The sequence below is a fragment of the Phaenicophaeus curvirostris genome, chromosome 1 (genome assembly GCF_032191515.1).
Source record: "Phaenicophaeus curvirostris isolate KB17595 chromosome 1, BPBGC_Pcur_1.0, whole genome shotgun sequence".
Lineage (NCBI taxonomy): Eukaryota > Metazoa > Chordata > Aves > Cuculiformes > Cuculidae > Phaenicophaeus > Phaenicophaeus curvirostris.
Genome location: NC_091392.1, coordinates 148562371 through 148579054, shown reverse-complemented (window position 1 = coordinate 148579054; position 16684 = coordinate 148562371). Strand labels below are relative to the sequence as shown.

At 36.7% G+C, this 16684-nt stretch overlaps 1 long non-coding RNA gene across 1 annotated transcript; it reads left to right on the top strand.

Annotated features, from left to right (window-relative positions):
* Positions 1-638: 638 nt before the first annotated feature.
* Positions 639-13091, top strand: LOC138732145 (uncharacterized). Its single transcript, XR_011339250.1, has 3 exons — positions 639-696; positions 4156-4285; positions 12168-13091. It is a non-coding gene; the product is annotated as an uncharacterized lncRNA (long non-coding RNA).
* The last annotated feature ends 3593 nt before the right edge of the window (positions 13092-16684 follow it).

The window sequence follows — 16684 nt, the reverse complement described above, 5'->3', positions numbered from 1 at the left end:
ATCATGTGTCATGATATCCTATGGTTTCCCTGTGACAATATTTTTCTAAAATCTGTGTTACTGTGCTTAATGTATACACAAAAAATAAGTGTCTTTATTTTCTACTTTACCCATAATTTTGATTATTTTCAATTGCAATTAAACTTTTTGCTCCTGAAATGAAGGCAGAAATATCACATCACAACATACTGACTTGCCCCAGTGACAGGGAGTTACTAAAATTCATACTGCTATAAATGAGAATTCTGATTATTGAACCAAGCAAAATATGGACAATTTTATAGACTCTATGAAACCAGTGGGAACTGCTTTGCAAAACTTCTTTGAAAATTGAATTCAATTTCACAGCATAGAAATCTAGGTTTTTTTCTGTTAAATTCTGCTGAAGCTTTTATGTTGCTTGAGTAGATCCACCGTAGTACACCAAGGATGAATCTTTTTGAAAGAAATTCTAGATATTGTGACCATAATTACTGCCACAGTACTGTCAATGGGACCACCAATTCCAAGATTTAGATTATGGCACAGCTATGAAGGCCTTTTGCATACAAACTCAGTGCATGCATGCGTGTGAAATGTGCCTGGAATCTCTACACTTAGTAGTGCATATAATGCAAATCAATATTTCTTCTTTGTGCAGCAAAGAGATCTTTTCTCAATATACAGTTCTTCTCAGATGTGCTCCTCTGTGAAACAGTAAGGCGTGAATAAAGCTACAGTAACATTTGCAAAGAATTGCAAGCATTGGAAAAATGAATTAAATGTGAAAGAGTGTAAAAAAATAATAGCATACACAATCATGGCTCTGAGTAGGAGAGCTAAGGGACTAGATGTTTGGCTGCTCACAATTCTAATTTGTGCTGTTATCAGAGCACAGAGATGTTGAAGAGTTGCTCTTAGATCTGTGGTAGAAGGACATGAAAATAAAGTAAGAACAGGTCAAAGCAGAAAGAGAATATGGCAGGAGTGATCTTGGTGGTTTTAAAGTGCTTCCTATGTTGTCAAATAACTGAGTGCCACCTCAGTTTGTTCTGGACATCAATTTCAGAGTAACTAATTAGGCCTTGCTGGAGCAAACCCCAAAAGTTATTCTGGAGATAGTTGACTTTGGCTGAGAAATATAGACAAGTCCAAGACTATACGCATATTTGTTTCCCTCTGTCCTACACAGTCCTCCAATGCTAGAGCAATCGGCTTAGCATGCTCAGGCAGCTAAAGCCCTACCCAAAGTATTCAACAGATGCTTCCACATCATACCATGAAAACACCACCTTACTGGGCTGAGACATACTGTTTTGGACAGTCTGAGCTGAAAAAAACCAGAAAGGTAAATATTATGTTCCAGGGTCACAAGGGCAGTGCATGGAGCCCAGACAGCTGCAAGACTAAATGTCACATGCTGCGACGGTGGCCATTTGGCCTTAAGGGGGTTATTCCTTAGCAGAATGCATGTAAGCCATTCCACACCACATAGCTAAAGGGATGGTATGATTCTTGGGAGTAGCTATACTGAGCAATATACTTGTAGCAAGTTGTCTACATTCTTGCAGAGAAGGTAGGAAGAACCATTCAAGTCTTGTTGACACTGTACAGGACATCTATTTCGTGCCTGAACCCTAAGTTTCATATATTTCTCTATCTGTTTTGCCTGTGTTATCTGGCCAATATCTCTCCCCATATGTTATGGGGGTTTATATCCCACGGGAAAGACCTGGAATCCTCATATACTATTTCCCATGTAAGCATTACCTTAGACATTATAACAGCAATTGACATCTCTCCTTTTGTTTCTTTCGGAATAAAACCCTAACATGAATTATTATAGAAGCCTATCCTTGGAGCTGGTTTCAGGATTATAAATGTCATATGTATGTGTGTTTCTTTTCTAGTCTGAACATATGCTTATGTGAATATATATCAGTTTAAAGTTACCTCCTTCTCCATGGCATTTCTCACTCAATGACTTAGGTGGCCTGTTGTTCAACATGCACATGTTTTTAGGTACTGCAATGTTGTTCTCATATCCCATTTGTGATTTTAGCCTGTAAGCTTGCTATGAAACTATTCTAAATAATGTGAGGCTCATAAAGTTTAACGTGCAAAAATAGATTGGGCGATAGGCTTAGTTTTCATTTTAGTTACATATCTAAGTTATACTAAATATATATATAAACTGTGTTTAGAAGTATCAGGTAATGAACAGCATTTGCTCTGTAGACTTCTGAAAGCTGAGGAAGCTCATAGAATTGGATCCTTTCTCTTTTTCTGAGCAGTCACTGCTGGCAATTGTCAGAGGCAAAATATGTGGATGTCATGTCTGAAGTAAAGCAGCCATTATAAAGTTTCCTAATAGACTTGTGGAATTGTAAGACCATAAAGTGTCCAAACAAAAAATGATATGAGAGACTTATGGGATATAGTTGTCTGTTGAAGAGAAGATGGTGGAGAGTGCTAATGTAAGAAGAACAGGTTTCGTCTTTTCAGTCTAAATATTCACCTTGACCCTGTCTAGTATATAAAGTGGACTTGGGCAGCTAGCAAAATAAAGAAACATAACTAATGCTGGAAAACAATTTTGAGAAAGTTTCTTCTAAATCTCACCTGCCACCTAAACAATGGAAATACTTGTGGTTCCTTTTTTACTGGGTGTCTTGAGTCCCATTGCAACAAAAACTCAGAGATATAAAATGTAAGTGTTGGTACTATTCCATAGAGACATGTTAAACATCAATAAAAAAGACCTCTGAATTACATGTCTTATGGTGTTTTACCAAGTCAGAAGTTCATTCTATTCATTACAGCAGAAATCCATTGCCAGTGATTTCTGAAGATGTGGCACACAAGCATATCACAAGGTCTGGGAAGGACAGAATGTTTTAAAGAGATTTAGTCAAAATTATTGAATTATTTTGATTATTGAATTATGGATTATTGTTACAGAGAGGTCTTCCTGCCACATGGAAAGTGATATTGGGTGGCTGCTTTAGTGTGGTACTACAGACAACATCTAGCAACAAAACAGTTGTAATCGTCTACATCAGGGACATAAACTGCATGTTGCAAGCCTAAACGTAAGGTGCTCGAAGATGAAAAATGAACTCAAGACTTGCATTGTATTTCCATGAAATCTTTCTCATACAATGTAGAAATATTTACCAATATGGTTAATAGTGCTCTGCAAACTCACTACTATTCTGTCTCTGGGAAGAAGATACAGTTTTATATTTTTGCAAGAAGAAAAGTATAGTAAAAAAATAGATGCAAGTAGAAAAAAATCATTGAAGATATTTTTATCCATGACTTACAACATGGTTCTGGGACAGCTAGAAGATAATCATATTGTTTCATCAGGTGTAGCTTATGGCTACAGAAAATTTAAGAAGGATTTTTTTTAATTAAACATCATTATTTTTGTCTTCAGAAAAGAAACAATACTTTGGGAATATTTTGCTATTATTTACTATTTAGCAGTTCAAGAAAATTCCATGTAGAGATAAGTAATTGGTAAAAAGTTGTTATCAAGCACAGTAGTTGAGGAAAAGTAAGCTAAACTGAATAAACACAAATGATACCTCCGTCTTTTACAGACAGCGTGAACAGTCCAGAGTAATGAAAACTTCCTACCCTCAAGTTACATGGATGTATTGGTAAAATGTCAAAAGCAGATGAAGAGTAAAATCGGTCTTGGAGAGAAACCAACAGATGACATCATTGGTTTAGTCATTCCGATTTACAGTCTAAATTGGAAATGGTAAAAAGAATTATATCAGCACTAAAGCAAAAATGGTTGCAATAAAAACAAATAAATAAGGAGAAATTGCCTGAACTTGAAGTTGTTTAACTTTGTATACCATTAGTTTTGATTATGACTTTTTCTGAAACCCGAGAAAATGAGGAATGTCTTGAGGCTGTGCCTTATTCTTCTTTATTCTAATGTGTTCATGCCTCTGTATACCAAAACTCATCATTGCTAGCTTTCATACTTCCTTTAAAAAAGTTGAGCTAAGTAATGTATCTACTAAATCAAAAAACATCACTTTACAAAAATAATTAGTTTTAAATGAACACTGTGCTTATTTTGCTTTTCGTGACATCCATCAAAGCTGAATATAAAAGTTTGTTATGAACTAACTGCTCTCTGTCCTGTGATTAAAGGGCACACAATGACCTCATGAACCACTCTTTAGACTTCCAGTGCTTCTGGCTTTAATATTCTGTGCTAGATTCACAGAGATCTTCTACAGATGCTAAGCGTTCAATCCTGAAGGCTCCACTTCATCATCAGGTAATTAGTATTTTCATTAACTTGCTTATTGTCAAGGAAAATGAGCCTTGATCATCTAATTTTTCCTCAATGAGTTGAATATTGTAATATATCTATAATTAATGTGTTTTATGCCACAAACGTGTAATGGAGTGGAAATCTGAGCCTGCTCCCAGCAGTCACTGTCAGTAAATGTTTGATGAATAAACACAGACTTTCTAATGGGAAATGGTGGCGACTTTTATAAGCAGACACAATAAAGACTTTATTAACATACTTAAGAAGCATTCTGGGAAATAGAATTGAATGCATTATTACTGTAGGCTCCTTTTGTGAAAAGTAAATTTTACTGTCCCCATAACAAATGTTTGCTTATTTGATGTAACTTATAGTGTCATTCTTTTATGGAGCATCTTTTAGTGTAAATCTGTGTAAAGCTACATATTCCCTATAGGTCTATGATCTAAAAAAACAAAATCCCTCTGAAATTTGTATAAACTAATCACTTATGCACCTGGTTGTAATAGAAAAATATACAAGAATTAAAAAACCAACAACTAGCAGATATGACAAAAATCAACTGAAAGTAAAAATCTTGTTAAAAAGAAAATACAACGTAGATGTTCAGAAAATAAAGAGAAGATGGGTGGAATGGAAGATCGTTTGCAATGCCACATCTGCTATAACCAAGGCTAAATATGTCTTTAAAATGTATTAATGAAGAGCTCCAGATGTAATATCAACATGCTGTAATGAAGAGCCAGGAGCATCTCTGAGCTACTCAGGAGCTTATTTAGCTTCTTGACTGGTTTCAGAAAAAAATAAAATTGTAATGGCTCAGTATTCAGAGGTGTCTCATGCATACAGACCATGCTGTCATCAGTGATAGCTACAGACTGTAGAAACACAGCCTTCAGAAAAAAAGAATGTCTTTTCCCTTTTAAATTTGTTGGGGTTTCTCTCTCTCTCTTTTTTTTTTTGTTTTTTTTTTTTTTTTTTAATGTTGGCATGGTGTACGCCTTCCCAGAACACACTGTATCTGGGGATGAACAACTTACCTAAACAAGAAAGACACTTGAATCACATCTACTGCTTTTACTCAGCTAAGTGCAAATTCTGAGTTCTAATTTTCATGCAATTCAGAAGCTTTCTGTAGCATTGACATAACGTGACAGAGAGAGCAATAATAAAAAGAGCAGAGGAGAAAGGGAGAAAGGACAGGGAGTAGGAAGCAAAGAGAAGTTTCCCCTGAAAGAAAATTAGAGAGGAAAACTGAAAGAGTAAGCAGGCTGGTCTGCAGCTCTTCTCTCCACATCTTTGTCACGGGAATTTCAGACACTCCCTGCTCTAAGCCACCAGCATTAGTCACCATAACCATCAGTATCCAGCTTTTGGATCCCTGCCTACCTGACTGCCACAAGCACAGACTAGACTGGGAAAGAGTCCCATGCTGCCTGTGCTGCCAGGAGTGGTCCAGAGACAGTTGGCAGGGTTAAACTCCAGAGTATGCTCTGGGACAGGACCTGTGGACATTACCATAGGGACTTGGCTCTGTTTCATATATATGAATGGGAGCTTGTGAGCTGTACTTTGTGGAGAGGACTCAGTATGCCTTGGCTGTGATGCATCTGTCCTGCTTTAGATGTCTACCTTAAGATTTCTGAATGAAGATATAAAGAACTGTTTCAACTTCCTTGATTGATTTTGGAGGCAAAAGTTTAAATTTTATGTTCCGTTAAGGTATTTTTAATATTATGTTAAAAATTTGCATTATTTAGGGAAAATTGTGATGGACCACATATTAGCTTTAAAGAGCTTTAATTCCATAAGGAAAGTTAGTCTTTGGACTAGTTTTTTCATTTCCACTTTGCTCTGGCACATATGAAAATAGAGAACTAATGTTTTGATGCAAGTAAACCCCAAGACGTAGTTATTTTGTAGGCGCATGCAGAATGCAGAAAAGAATTGCCTACTCTAGTGGGTTTTAAGTGACTAAATGCAAATGTCTATCATGTCTACATTTACAGTAGCTCTTAAACCTCCAGAGCAGTCAACAGAGATGCTCTCATCTACAGATTATGATTTACCTCATCCTAATATAGATCTCTCAAATAAGCCAGATGAATCCCAGTCTAAATATGTGCATTCTTGTTACCTCTTCACTAACTTCAAGGAGAATCAAAGGTAACTCACTCTGATTTGACATCTACTTAATAGATGCTTAGAATTAACCTATATTAATCTCCCTTTGAAAATAAACTGGTCAAAACGCTAGGAATCTGACTGTAGAGAATAATTTAGAATGTCAGAAGCTGAAGTTGTAAGAGTGAAGTTTACTTTTTTTAATGATGATATAGTTCAGAAGTGATCTTGACTTAACTACAATGCAGGAGATTTCATTGAAGATATTTAGTAAGGGCAAGACTAGGAAGAATTTACTAGGGGATTTTTAACTCTGACCAACAAGGTTTTCCAATAAGCAGGTTCTCCATCTCTCCATAAAGGGATTTAGTCAAACCAACTTGTGGAAAATTAAGTAATGTGGTGAAACCCATGTTCATTCCAACTAAATTTAGGCACCTAGATGGGGGTCCAGAATGAGGTGTATGGTCACCATAACTTCCTCTAGGGAAAGACATTAATCTTCATATCCAGTCCTCTTATATGATGTATTTACCTTAGCTCTTGCTATCTACAACTAGGAATGAAAATATTCTGAGCTTTGAAGTTTGATAATCATGACCTCTGACAAGTCTGATTTAGCTATAAAGGTCAAAAAAGAAATCTTACACTGTCCAAAACTTTCAGGTATAAATTTAGAAGTTTTTTGAGGGTATAGTTAAATCAATACAATAATGATATTTTTTATTTTCTTTATTCATTGTCTGTTGCAATTATTCAAATGGATGAGAAGCTTTACAACAGATATAAAAAAAGAATACCAAAATCCTAAAATCAAACCTCTGATAAATCAATATATAAGATATATTATAGTTCTCTCTGGTATCATAAACAAAACCTATGAATTTAAACAGTGGTCCAGTTTTCAGAATGTTGGAAGAAAGAAAAGTATCTATTCCTCTGATGCAAAAAAACCAATTAAGTAAGATTTTGTGACATTTCTGTCTCTAAGCCATTTTATAAGGTGGAATCTTGTTTGTTCTGGAAGTATAGGCAGTTCTAGCAGCTTTTCACTGCAGAAGGGATTATATTAGTTTTCAGCGATTCTGGTATGTAAGAGCATATTGAATAGTATAGGAAACATCTTAGAATTTGCCCCATGCTTACCTTAACTAAAAGCTTACTATTTTGTATCTGAAATGTAAAAAGGAAAGAAAGTATTTTGCAGGCCAGAGTTAACTGTTACTGCAACATATAAAATTCAGGCATGCCCTTTTTTCCCCTAGAACTACCCAAGAAGAAGAAAACACACCACTGAACAGCAGCAGCACAGACTAGATGCATAGTACTGTTCTCCAATGTGTTGCTATTGATCTCAATATCTACATCTTTTTTTGTCTACTTTACACTAACATTATCTAAACTAATATTTGATATTGTCTTCTAATAGAAGTTACATATATTTCTACAGACTTCATTGATCTTACACATTTTTCTGGAACTATCTGATATTCAGTAAGATATTTATCCTGGGATCAGATATTTGAAATTTTACAAAAATAAATTATTCAAAGTGTAAGCCAATGACTTTTATGAAAATTCTGAATCAGAAACAGATGAAACAAACATGGCAATGAAAAGCCAAAGTAATATGCTGTTTCCTATTTCACTGCAAAAGGACAGAGAAGAAAAAAAAGATTAGAAAATAATGCATATAAAGGCCAGATAGCTGTGTCCTGAGGCCATCATGCACTTCCCTAATGGACTACAGAACATGTAAAATAATTAATCATGTGGAGAAGGTATCACCAGGGTTAGAGATGGGGTCTTCAGCTTTTAATGGAAATGCTCTGTGATTGAGCTGGGAAAAAAACTTCTGTAGTTAGAAGAGGAGGGTGTTTGTCATACTTAACTCATAATAGTTCAGGAGCACAATAAAATACCATACATAGTTCAGCAACTTTATTTTGTGGGGTATTAAAACTATATATAATACAGGAAAAGTACAAATATAGAGTGAAACACTTCATGGTAGTGTTCACAAATTTCTGTAGGAGGAAAGCTTAGAAGGTTAAACTCAGACTCTCTGGGGTCAGATTTGTTTCCCCACTAGCAATATATCTCCCCAACTAATCTTTCTGTGTATACTTTTAAAAAAATATGGTGTATTTCCTACTTGTCTGTTTGATAGATTGCTGAGTAGAGTGAAAATGGATCATATTTATGTCTTTCTTAGAGGCCTGGACACAGAAAGCGTGTCTTAAAATGATAATTAAACCAAAAATATTGGTTTAGTATTAATATACAAATTTTACAGGCAAAGAAGAGTATTAAGATTAAGACAGAAGATCTTCAAGCGCAGTTAAGGTTACTTCTGCATACAAAATCTGAGTCTGTCCCTCTGGTGGAGACACATTACAGTAGTCTTTCATAACGTGATCCAGAACCTATTTTTTTCTACAGGATACTTTCCTTATTTATTGTATAGGATAAACAGCATCCATTATTTGAGCAGTTCCTTTAAGCTTTCTTGTATCCTCATAGGTCAATAAATGAATCTAACCCTTATTTCTTCTGTGCTATTTCAAGTACTCATCCAACAGTTTGCGTGTCCAAATGGAGGTAGCTAACGTACATTTTATTCAGAACTTGAGCATTTGCAGTATGCAGGGATGCTCTTCAGTACTCCCACAAATTGAACTGAGAAGCTTCAAACAGGGTGCTCAGAAAATAAAAGTACAATCCACTGGAAATCATACATCTTGAAAGCATTAGTCGTCAAAAGAATTGTTATTAACCAATAGGCTTGAAAAAGCAAGATATATCTAGTTTTGCAGGAGATTTGTTAGAGGCAGCATAGGAAATATTTAAAGATTCTCATCTGAGTTATTTGGTATAGGTCAAATTGCACACAGTAAAGAAAAATGAGTTCAAACTGAAATAGTGACAGAGACAGAATGAGTTTGTTATAGACTTTTCACTTGTCACTGCACTTTTTGAGTCTGTTTAGAATCAGAAATACAGGGGTTGAGATTTTCCTAAATCTGATTTTTTTGGGTCACCAATAGGCAAACAGATATTTCAAGAGTATCTAAACTTGTGCGATTTCGAATTAAACTCATCCAATTTATAATTATATTTTAAAGAATCTAAATTATGTCAGTATTTATTATTTCTGAGGGGTTCTATTGAAGAAATAGCAGTCTGTTCCCACTCAGGAAAAAGTAAGATTTAAATTGGCTAGTTAAGAAGAAAAATAATTAACTGGGAAAACAGAAATACATTAACTTATCTCAGTCTTAGGTTGTATCAGTTATACCAAAAGGATGTAAACAGGCAAGCAAACAAACACAGAAGTACTATTGACGTTGCTTTCCAGCTTGGGCAAGAAGTTCATCCCATTCAGAGCTGCCATCTGAGGAGGACTACATGACTCCTTATCCTGAACAGCAACTCACATCACTACGAACAAGACTTTTGTGGACACAGACAAACACCAGAACCTCAGAGGCTGCCTGTTTCTCAGTCCTGCTGCCTTTGGATGACCTGTGGATGGAAAGAAGGGACTGGCTGCCAAGAAAGAGACAACTGGAAGATACTAAAAGGGTTTCACTGGAAGCAAAGAGGATGTGAAAAATGTAAAGGATCTGAATGTGAAGGAGATTGAACTCTAATAGAAAGTAAAAATGGCTGGACTTATGCCCACCATAAGTTAATGGGAGTTCTGACATTCATTTCAGAAGCTGTGGTGTCAGGCCCTTGTGAATTAACAAGGACTGGAGCACAGAAGAGAAATAAATAAGCTGCCCAGGGGAGTAGAGCTGTTTGTGCCTAAGGGTACGACTGTGCTGTGATTTGATGTGTGTATATGTATTCATACTAGCTTTAAACTGGATTGAATGGATGCTACTGAGGGTGTCTGAGGCTGTGACAGCATGTACTTCAGCACAGGCTGCACAAGGCTACAGAGTACCTGGGTGTTTTCTCAAGTAGCTGCCATCCCCTGAAGCATGTGTTGCTGCAGCTTTATTCATACATAGCTGTATCTCCTCCAAGTATCAGTGCCCAAACCACTGCAGGCATGATGTAAGTATTGAGAGGCTCTGGGTTTAACATGAGGGGTTTTTCATCATCTCTATCATATGGGTGTGGAGAAGGTGGCTGATGTTCTGATCTTATAGCGTGAAGCCTGTGCCGTGATGCTTAGTTTCCAAGACACTGAAGATGCAATCAAACTATGTAGTAAAAAACCATGTATGTGTGAATATGTGTGTAACTGTGTTTGCTTCAATTCTTAGCAAAAGAGATATGTAAAAGACAAGCTAAGAGTACATACAAGCACTGATGGAACCTTAAGTACAATGGGTTAAGCTAGCATGAGGGGTAAGGAGGCCAAGTGTCTGAACGTCACAGCTGTGGCCTAGTGACAGACAGACTGGGGCAGTGGAGGTGAGAAGAGTGGTCATATGATGGTAGTTGAAGTGTCAAGGGGGTACAATTTATTGAAAAGCTGATCACAAAGGGGAAAATCCTTCATGCATATTATTAGTGCTATTGATTGATTTATATAGTGCATTTCTTAAGCAAAGCTCTTTATAGAATTACAAACTATTAAAGCTGAGTGAATAACTCACAATGAATAATTTATCCCATGAATTTAACCTTTCTTTCTGCTCATGAAATAGCCACAGAGATCACTATTTCCTTAATTATTCAATGAATTTTTTAATGAACTTCTAAAACACTGTGAACTGATCACCAAGAACATTCTTATAGTACAAGATAACCAAGGTTTCTTTGGGTCCTGATTGTTTAGAATCAACAAACATGTGGCTAACAAAAGCACCTGGGCTATCCTATGCAAATCTGGTGGCTTGCACTCTGTGTCTAGCACACAGCACAGTGCTTTGCAGGGATAGCTGAGCTGTCTCTGAACATGCAAGTTTATGACAGAAAGCGTAAGAGCTGTGGCGATGTGGAGGTCTAATCCTGGTATCCATCCCTGGGTAGAAACAGCCTTGATATAGCACAGAACTTACTGTTACTTCTTGGGGATGCTGACAAGTATGGGTGCAGGGTCTTGTGGAGATGGAGGAGCCCATCCGGAGCCCTTCTGCAGTGTTACGTATCTCAGGAGTACCTGGAGATACTCCCTGTACATGTCAAACCAGCTGGTTATGCACCTAAGCAACACTGGTTTTTTTTGAATCAAAGCCTGCACTCATTGTGATTCAGCATAAAGCACGGGGTAATATTTTTTCCCTGACAGGATAAGTCTGTAAAGGTCTGAATTTCAAAGCTGTACTACTCCAAAATTCCTCTATCATGAATATTCAGGCAAGTAGCATGCATGTCTGTTCTTTGACATATTTTTGCCAGGATGGCTTAATTTCATAAATGTTGGCAGAAAGTGAGCATGAAAGAAAAGTGGACTGCAAACTTGGGCATAATAGCCGGGGAAGTTGTGCACTGTGCACTTGACCCACAAACCAGCCAACCCTTGGAATTGTTCTGGTTTGTTTATATCGAATATCAGCCATCCCTAAAGAAAAAGGGAACTAAGAAGTAATAGGAATAACAGAAGCACTGTCCAATAGTTTGGGGAGAAGACTGTATCTTCTGAAAAGGAGTGGTAACTGACATTTTGTTAGGAAACATAAGGACGACTACATAGCAGCTCATGTTAACCTGTCATCTGCAACACAATCACAATTTTTGGAGGCTAGAGGTAAGTTCTAAAGTATGTGAGTGCTCACCATATGACACTTTTAACTCTTTTCAGGTTATGCCGCATGATGTTTTAGAACTCTTTCACAACTAAAGTTTCATGCTGCAAGGATGGAGAAAAATGAACCAGCATAGCTCTATGTTCTGGTGATGGAGAGTCTCTTTTCAATTAAAGAACAAGCTTTGAGATATTTCCACTGTAACTGTATCCTAAAGGAGTGGGAACAACGACTGAGGAGTAATGCATTTTGGAGCTGCTGTTGAGTGTGTTTGTTGGTGCTTCCCAATGTTAATATCTTGAGTGTGGCAGCAATAATAATTTACCTGCAACAGCATAGTTCAGTCTTAAATGGAGTAATTTAAAACAAGATATTAACAGCATCTGTAGATTTTTTTTTAAAAGGAGAACTTGATTTGGTATAAAGACATACAAAATCCTACTCTCAGATCTCTACTGAGCTTCCAAATGGGGAGCAGACTTTCTGAGTCTTTATCTTCATTGACTCTAGTTTTTGGATTCAGGAGTATAATTTTACTGAAAGACGACATTTATTATCCTGAGATCTTGTTTCTTTCAGCCCTTTTGGCCTGCTCAGGGGAACAATTTTGGAGTGATCTCCCAGTGGTTTGGTCCATATCTCAAAGCAGTCATGGGGTCCACACATCAAATTTCTTCTGTATGGAAGGAAACCAGAGGAGTTCTTGGATTGCTCCTGGATTTCCACTCCCAGAAACAAGCTGGAACAAGTCCATTGTAACCCCCTCCCCCAGGGTGAGTATGAAGTGGATTTCAGGTTCTCAGCAAGAATTGTTTTGATCTATAAATCCAATCCTATTTGTCCATACTGATCAATAAGGTAGATATAGGAACAGTTAAGGAAAAGGCGAATACCTTTATTTCAATTTGAGACAGTCTGGATGTTCAAATAAAAAAATATTGTGTAGAGAAAAAGCACAGCTCTGACTTTTGATGAAGTTTAAACTTCTTATGTCAGATCACTGTTATCTTTTAAAAAGCAGTTATGTAATGCGATTTTCCTAAAGCACATGCTAATTATGATAGTGTATTTTTCTCTTCTTAGCAAGCTGAACAATCCCTCTACCTTCATAACATTTAAATAGAGAATTAGATAATTCTGGATACCTGATCACTATGCACTTCAGATGTTTAACAAATGTTATGAGCGTAAGTGTGCATCTCAAATGTATATTTATATTATTGTGCATAGAGTAATGTGTCTTCTGGGTCCTATTGTAAACAAGCTGTCAAGCTTAACTGGGTTAGCCTGTAAAAATATCTTTCCATAAATAAATTGGAAAAAAAACCCCAACACTCAAGCAGCTTCTTCTAAATGGGCTTGAGCAGAAAATAGCTGGGGGTGGGGGGGAGAGGGACTGTGAGAGTGCGGTATATAATAACAGAATAATGTAGTCCTGTGCAGATTGCTTCTCAAAATGTCAGTATTTGTAACTTTGAGATATAGTAATGTTTTGGCTACTTTTCTTTGTTCTTTGCTTGGTGGAAAATTCCAGATTCAATTATGTCCAGTCACACCCACTTTGTTATTCATCTGTTCTAGTTCACTCATGTCCTACCATCTTAGATATGACTAAAATTATACACAGAGAGATCAAGAGTGCATTTGCCTGCAACATGTTCATTGCTGCAGCAGCACAGAAGTATGACAGCATCAGACAGAAAAGGTGACTTTTACAGGCAGCCCAAGACTGAGGAGGATTAGAAGTAATACACAAGATCCAGAGATTAGTCCTGGTGAAATTATAACAGTGTTAACGGAGATCAAATGTAATTTATTTTGATTCCTTTTCTGAGCATGAAATCTCTGTTGCTGTGGCTGTTTGTCTCTTCTCTGTCACCTTCTTTGATCTACTTTGTTTTCTTATACAAATACTGTATGTAATTATGACATTTATGCCAACCTTTAAAATAAAATCACTTTTGTTTTGAGGAGAGTTACATAGCAGTGCTACCAGACTTCTCATAAATCCAGTGTAAAATGCTCTGACATGCTAAGAGATGAAAAAATAATTGATTATATAAAGCTTATTTTAGAACTTGCTAATTAAGATCATGAATGACTTCCATTAAAAACTCGAGTTTATCCGTTCATTCTTTTAAGGAATGAAATGATCTGTTTTTTAATCATTGGAATTAAAATTCTTTCTTTTTTAATTTGGAAAATACTCTTTTTTCTGGAAGTTACTGGTGAAGAAGGTGGTATAAAAGATACAATTATCTTTTCTCCCTTTCCAAAAGGAGTTTAAAAGTGAATAAATAATGGTAATAAAAATCAAAAGGCTTTCCAATGAAGACAGCCTTCTATGAGGGCTAGGCCATGAGCATCTGAAAACATATAATGACATATTTGAAGATTTTTCTGATTGCTTTTAGTGTATATTAGATAGTTTAGACATGGAAAAGTTTCTGTTCTTATGTCTCTCTTTAGCATGAACTCATACTGAGATCTAGTCTTACACCCTCTATTGCAATCAGTGCTGGCTGCTTCATTGCTTTCACCTTGGATAGCCACCAATGTTAACACAAAAGGAAACAGCATGCCACCACTCAGACTTAATAGACCCCTCTGAAGGAAATATGCATACATTTGAGTGATTAAAGAAAACTGAAGAACAACAGGGCCTTGGCTATTTTAGTGACAAACAATGAACTATATCAAAAAACATAACATGCAAGGATGAGGCTGAGATTTGCATATCCATCAGCGTATGCTTGATCAACTTTGACACAAAAACCTGCCATTTCTTTATTTATAAGAATTAAGTTACTCAATTTAGTAAACTCGTTCGTCTTCCAAGTTCATAGTGTTATGGCTTAAAATTTCTGTATAAAATCAGTGGCTTCAAGAAAAATATTCTTTTTTTCCTGGCATTGGTTGGGATTCAACATCAAGGCTCAGAAATTATACCTAACAAAGCTATAATTTGGCCTGATGCTGTTAACATCTTCTGAAAGATTCCTGCAGGCATCGTCAACACAATTTTTGCCAATGTTGTGTTGCTGTGTATTGCTGTATAGTACTGCACTGTAGAATTAATTCTAAATAATTTTTTATAGTTTTTGTTGTCCAGCCTAGGAGTCTTTTCTCTGGCTCCCCAAAAGCATATCAAAAATCAGTAAATTCTTCCCCTTTATTCTCTAGCTTCTGAATGAGCAAGTGTTTGGGAAAAAAGTTCTTGAATGTAATGACTTTACTAAATCTTTGGAGCTCTACTCCCCTTGATTTGATGAATGCAATTTTGCCTGCCAGTGCCATACACCAGTTAGGTTCTGATGTACTGATGTTATTTGACCTTTTTCACCAGTTAATCAGGAGGAATTAATCTGCAGTGCCAAGACTCATGAAATGTTGTGGCAATGTCTCCAGTGTGATGGCTGGTCTCTAGATGCTTACACGATACACAGGCTAAAAGCTGTATTTCTATAGACGATTCACCATGTGCTCAGAAATGGCATTGCCCTGTCTGAGCAGAGTTCTTTTACTTCCTCCTGTTAACAGAGAGTTTTCACCACAACCACCCCATCTCAGCCCTCACTTAATCCTCTGCTTCCATTTGGAAATCCTGTAGACTGCTCCCTTTGCTTTTTTTATCAGTTGACAACTTACACAGTCAGTTTAACAGTGGATGTGTCACTACCAAGATGTCCTAGTACAGGCAGACTGTGAAACTCTGCTGCCTTCTCTCTTTCTCTCTATGTGCTGATTTTTTGGTGCATATTCTAAAGGATACAACTGCTATATATGTTGTTTCTGTTGTGCCCCGTCGTAAGTTTTGACCCAAATACCTATGTATTTCTCCATTCCACAACCTTGCCAGCAATCATATATTGGTGATGCATGTGTGTGCAAAAAGGGGTTACAATTATTACTAGGACAACAAATATTCCTGATTGTTTTGTTTTATCTTGTTGAAACTTGCTGTTTCTAACTGATTTTCCATAGTACCTTTCAGTGGCGTTGATATCCTCCTTCCTTTTGCTGTGGCTGCATCTTTTCTTCCTCCCTTGTCCTGTGTTAATATCTGATATAAGCACATACTGCCACATGGAATCCGCTGCTTTTGTTCCAGAACATTAGAGACATGGCCTCAGAATTAAGCACAGAAATAGTGGAATAAGCTAAAACTTAAGTTAGAGAAGGAGGGTTCCGGACTACTACAGGGCAACTCTTATTGAATTGCACTGGACCTGTGCTGACATGTTAACAATAAAAAGGAATCATCAGTGGAAGCAAAGATGGTAAGTCACAGAGGGCATATATAAGTGCAGCCTCAGAGCTATAAAAGCCAGACTGACATTTATCACTCTGTGCATATTGAAGCTGTCACATTGGTCCTTAGATGATCGTGTAACTACCTTCAAGACATTTTTTTAGATGTGAAGCAAAGATTAGAGAGGGAATGAGAGTGAGAGAGAGGCTTGCTAATAAGTATTGGGTGAAAGCCACATAAAGGAATTAGCATTTATATTATTTATTGTCCCCTTTTCATCAGCCATATCCCGCTTCTTTCTAATTTTTTCCCTCCCCTTGG